This window comes from Gossypium raimondii, unplaced genomic scaffold (genome assembly GCF_025698545.1).
Source record: "Gossypium raimondii isolate GPD5lz unplaced genomic scaffold, ASM2569854v1 Contig00116, whole genome shotgun sequence".
Taxonomy (NCBI): Eukaryota; Viridiplantae; Streptophyta; class Magnoliopsida; order Malvales; family Malvaceae; genus Gossypium; species Gossypium raimondii.
In genome coordinates, this window is record NW_026291275.1 from 1 (window position 1) to 5,728 (window position 5,728).

Consider the following 5,728-nt stretch of genomic DNA (forward strand, 5'->3'; position numbering starts at 1 on the left):
TATGGGCTACGAGCAACACTTGCCCTTCGCCCCAATCACGTTTAGGGGCCTTGTGCATCAAGTCGGCGACCACGGTGCCTTAGCCTTGCCAAACCCTTGCCCGCATTGAAGCGCCGCGACCCTAGTACCAAGTCCTTTGGCGGCAGCGGCCTTTGGGGTGTAAGTTGAGTTTGTAGGCTCGGTCTTGGCTCGACCAAGTCCGGTGGGACTTTTCCCCTCGTAGTTCTCGTGCCAAGCGGTTGTAGTGCGCCCTCGTTCGTTGTTCCTTCCGCTCCCCTACCATTCGGTTGGGTGGGGCATTAGGCGGTGTGCGTGGGCGCTACTACTAATCTAATAATAGGCATATAGTGGCGTTTTGGTTGTGTGTATTGGCGGGCTCCATGCTACTCGCATCGAGCTGTCGATCCGCACTCCTCTTCATTAAGTCCCCTTGTTGTGTCGAACTCAAAAGTGCGATCGGGATCTGTCTTTGCGTACCTAAGCGGATGGAATTATGGATGTGTTGCGTCCCTTCTCCATCCGTGCCCTTGAGTGCGTGGTGGACCTCAATCGTGCCTTGTGTCCCGAGTCGCCCCCCGTCGGCGTGGCCTCGTCGGTGCTTTGGTGCTTTCGATCGTGCTTCGGATCTGGAAAATATTTTTGAGAGTAGGGTTCGGGGCCCTCATCTCTCGATGCCTATGCATTTGTCTCTTGACACAGACGATGCTCGTGCTACTGTTATGACCTCTTCGTAGCTCACGGGGCATGTTGAGGGCCATGCAGTCTGACGGCGTCGCGGAGGAATGCTACTGGTTGATCTGCCGATAGTCATATGCTTGTCTCAAAGATTAAGCCATGCATGTGTAAGTATGAACAAATTGATTTGTGAAGCTGCGAATGGCTCATTAAATCGATTATAGTTTGTTTGATGGTATTTGCTACTCGGATAAGTAGTAATTCTAGAGCTATCGTGCAACAAACCCGACTTCTGGAAGGATGCATTTATTAGATAAAAGGTCGGCGGGCTTTGCCCGTTGCTCACGATGATTCATGATAACTCGACGGATCGCATACGGCCTTTGTCTTGCGTGACGCATCATTCAAATTCGCCTATCAACTTTCGATGGTAGGATAGTGGCCTACTATGGTGGTGACGGGTGGCGGAGAATTAGGGTTCGATTAGGAGAGGGAGCACGAAAGCGGCTACCACATCCAAGGAAAGGCGGTAGCATAAATTACCCAATCGACACGGGGAGGTAGTGACAATAAATAACAATACGGACTCTATGAGTGCAGTAATTGGAATAGTACAATCTAAATCCCTTAACGAGGATCCATTGGAGGGCAAATGCAATTGCCGGTGGCGGTAATTCGGCTCAATAAGCGTATATTTAAGTTGTTTGAGTTAAAAAGCTCGTAGTTGGACTTAGGGGTGGGTCGGCCGGTCCGCCTCACGGTGAGCACCAGATGCCTTTCGTCCCTCTTTGCCGGCGATCGCTCTGGCCTTAATTGGTAGAAATAGTTCCTCGTATTACTTTGAAGAAATTAGAGTGCTCAGCGCGGGCCTACGCTTGTATACATTAGCATGGGATAACATCATAGGATTTCGATCCTATTGTGTTGGCCTTGAGGATCGGAGTAATGATTAACGAGGACGATCGGGGCATTACGTATTTCATAGGAGGTGAAATTCTTGGATTTATGAAAGGCGAACAAGCTGAAAGCATTTGCCAAGGATGTTTTCATTAATCAAGACGAAAGTTGGGGCTCGAAGGCGATCGAGATACCGTCCTAGTCTCAACCATAAGCGATCTTGAGCCGAGGATCGGCGGATGTTACTTTTAGGACTCATGCGGCACCTTATGAAAATCAAAGTCTTTGGGTTAGGGAGTATGGTGCATAAATTTGAAACTTAAAGGTGTGGAAGGGCACCACGGGAGTGGAGCCTGCGGCAATTGACTCAACAGGAAACTTACGAGTCGGACATAGTAAGGATTGACGGTGAGAGCTCTTTCTTGATTCTATGGGTGGTGGTGCATGGCCGTTCTTAGTTGGTGGAAGCGATTTATGCAGTTAATTAGTTATGAGCGAGACCTCGACACCTAACTAGCTACGGAGGTGATCCTCAAGTGGCTAGCTCTTAGAGGACTATGGCCTTTTAGGCCAAGGAAGTTTGAGGCAATAGCAGTGCTGTGATGCCCTTAGATGTTACAGGCGCGCGTGGCCTTCTTGATGTATTCAGCGAGTCTATAGCCTTGGTAAGCGGGCCGGGTAATCTTTGAAATTTCATCGTGATGGGGATAGATCATTGCAATTGTTGGTCTTCAACGAGGAATTCCTAGTAAGGCGAGTCATCAGCTCGCGTTGACTACGTCCACGCCCTTTGTACACACGCCCGTCGCTCCTACCGATTGAATGGTCGGGTGAAGTGTTGGGATCGCGGCGGCGTGGGCGGTTATTTTGCCCATGACGTCGCGAAGTCAACGAACCTTATCATTTAGAGGAAGGAGAAGTCGTAACAAGGTTTCCGTAGGTGAACTGCGGAAGGATCATTAATCGAAACACGCCTAGCGAGCGACCCATGAGCGAGTTGCAAACAACACCGGAGGTGGTGCGGGTGCATCCTCGCCTCTCGCCACCCGTGTCTCGGGCGGCCGATCTCGTCGTCCCCTACGCCCGTCGGGTGGGGTGAGATCTTGGGATCAACCTCTTGAGGCAAAGCGAACAAACCCGGCGAATCGCGCAAGGAATCGAAAGCGAAAAAAGGGCACGTCTTACAGCCATGCGCACCGTTCGCGGTGTCGGTGCTTGATGATCTTTGTTCTCTTATGCATAAAATATCTGAGCGACTCGACAGCGGATATCTCGGCTCTCGCGCCGATGAAGAGCGTGGCGAAATCACGATACTTGGTGTGAATTGCGAATCCGTGAACCATCGAGTCTTTGAGCGCAAGTTGCGCCCCAAGCCATTGGTAGAGGACACGTCTGCTGGGTGTCACGCCGTCGCCCCATCCAACCATGAGCCCTCGAGCCTCGGTTGGACCCGCGGCGAAATTGGCCTCCGTGCGCTCCTGGCCGGCGGTTGGCCTAAATTCGAGTCCTCGGCGACATCATCGTCATGACGATCGGTGGTAATCTTGTAAGCAACCTCGTTGGTCGTCTTGGCGTCCGTCGATCGAGACCCTTGAACCCTTCGACATCGCAAGGGCGGTGCTCGCATCGCGACCCAGTCGGCGGGATTACGGCGAGTTTAAGCATATCAATAAGCGGAGGAAAAGAAACTTTGAGATTCCCCTAATGCAATGACGAGCAGGAAAAGCCCGGCGAGAATCGGTCGCCATCGGCGTCCGGTGTAGTCTGGAGAAAGCGTCCTCGGCTGACGGACGGACCCAAGTCCCCTGGAAAGAAGCGCGGAGAAGGTGAGCCCCGTCGTGCGGACCTGTCGCACCTGTGTACATCTCTGAGTCGGGTTGTTTGGGAATCTGACCCTAATCGGGCGATAAATTCCGTCAAAGGCTAAATCTGAGCGAGGCCAGATGGCGAACAAATCTGCATGAGGAAAGATGAAAAGGACTTTGAAAAGAGAGTCAAAGAGTGCTTGAAATTGTCGGGAGGAAGCGGATGGGGGCGGCGATGCGCCCGGTCGGATGTGGAGCAGCGAGGCCGGTCCATGCCGATCGGCTTCGAGGCGTGGAGCCGGAGTCGTGGTGGCGGCCCAAGCCGGGAGCCTTTGATCGCCCGTGGAGGCGTCGTCGCCTCGATCGTGGGATTAAGCCGCGCGCCCGCCTCGGCGTGCTTGGCACTGCGTGCTCCGGGCGTCGACTGCGGGCTCCCATTCGGCCGTCTTGAAACACGGACCAAGAAGTCGACATGTGTGCGAGTCAGCGGGCTAGAAAACCCGTGGCGCGCAAGGGAGGCTGATTGGCGGGATCCTCGCGGGTGCTGCCGAGCCGACCTTGATCTTGAGAAGGGTTGGTGAGAGCATGCTGTCGGGACGAAAGATGGTGAACTATGCTGGCGGGGGGCGAAGCCGGAGAAACTCTGGTGGAGGCACTGGACGATCTTGACGATGCAAATCGTTAAATCGACTTGGGTATAGAGGCGAAAGACTAATCGAGCCGTCTAGTGGTGGTTCCTCAGAAGTTTCCCTCGGGATGGCTGGAGCCCTTAGCGAGTTCTATCGGGTAAAGCCAATGATTAGAGGCATCGAGGCATAGCGCCCTCGACCTATTCTCAAACTTTAAATAGGTAGGGCAGACGGTGGCGCCCGTTGAGCAGCGCACAGAATCGAGCTCAAGTGGGCCATTTTGGTAGCGAGCTGGCGATCTTGGGATGAGCAGGAAGCCGGATTCACGGTGCCCAGCTGCAGCTAACCTAGAACCCACAAAGGGTGTTGGTCGATTAAGGCAATGACGGGGCGGTGGTCATGGAAGTGAAATCCGCTAAGGAGTGTGTAACAACTCACTGCCCGAATCAACTAGCCCGAAAATGGATGGCGCTTAGCGCGCGACCTACTCCCGGCCGTCGGGGCAAGGGCGAACCCGATGAGTAGGAGGCGGTGATCGCCCATAAAACCGAAGGCGTGAGCACGGCGGAAGCGGCCGTCGGTCTGAGATCTTGGTGGTAGTAGCAAATATTCAAATGAGAACTTTGAAGGCGAAGAGGGAAAGGTTCCATGTGAGCAGCACTTGCACATGGGTTAGTCGATCCTAAGAGGCGGGGAAGCCGTCAAGCAGTAGCGATCAATGTGAGCTTGAGGAATCGGGTTAAAATTCTGAGCAAGGCCTTGGTGGGCAACGCGTTAGGGAGTCCGGAGGCGTCGGCGGGGGCCTCGGGAAGAGTTATCTTTTACATTTAGCAGCTGCCCACCACAGAAGCAGCTCGGTAGGAGGTAAGAGTCAATGGCCGGAAAAGCACCTGCGTCGCGTGGTGTCGGTCGCCCGTGACCATGAAAATCCGGAGGGCCGAGTGCCGTCCGCGCCGGTCGTACTCATAACGCTTGTCAGTCTCAAGGTGAGCGACCTACGGTCAATGGAACAATGTAGGCAAGGGAAATCGGCAAAATGGATCCGTAACCTCGGGAAAAGGATTGGCTCGAGAAATTTGAGCACGGGGTCCCGATCCGAACCGTCATTCTTAGGCGCCTTTGCTCATTGCTCCATGGCGAAGCGGGTCGCCGCGTCTTGGCCGAGACCAGATGAAGAAGCAGCTCCTCGGGGGCCTTCCGGCGACGAGCGATCGACTTCGAAGCTGAAATGCGGACAAGGGAATCCATTTGTTTAATTAAAACAAAGCATTGCGATGGTCCTGCGGATGCTCACGCAATGTGATTTACGCCCGATCTCACGAATGTCAAAGTGAAGAAATTCAACCAAAGCGGCGGGTAAGCGGCGGGAGTAACTATGACTCTCTTAAGGTAGCCAAATGCCTCGTCATCTAATTAGTGGCGCATGAATGGATTATGAGATTCCCATCCACATCTACTATCCGGTGAAACCACGGCCAAGGGAGCGGGCTTGGCGAGAATCGTGAGGAAAGAAGACCTGTTGAGCTTGACTCTAGTCCGACTTTGTGAAATGACTTGAGAGGTGTAGGATAAGTGGGAGCTCTCGGTGAAATTGAAATACCACTACTTTTAACGTTATTTTACTTATTAGTGAATCGGAGGAGGCCGGCCCTCTTTTTGGACCCAAAAGCGGTACCCATTGCGTAGATCGAGCGGAAGACATTGTCGGTGGGGAGTTTGGTG

General features: G+C 53.3%; 1 pseudogene; it reads left to right on the forward strand.

The window, feature by feature from the left end:
- The first annotated feature begins 2,826 nt into the window (after nucleotides 1-2,826).
- Nucleotides 2,827-2,977, forward strand: LOC128036952 (5.8S ribosomal RNA; annotated as a pseudogene).
- Nucleotides 2,978-5,728: the final 2,751 nt, after the last annotated feature.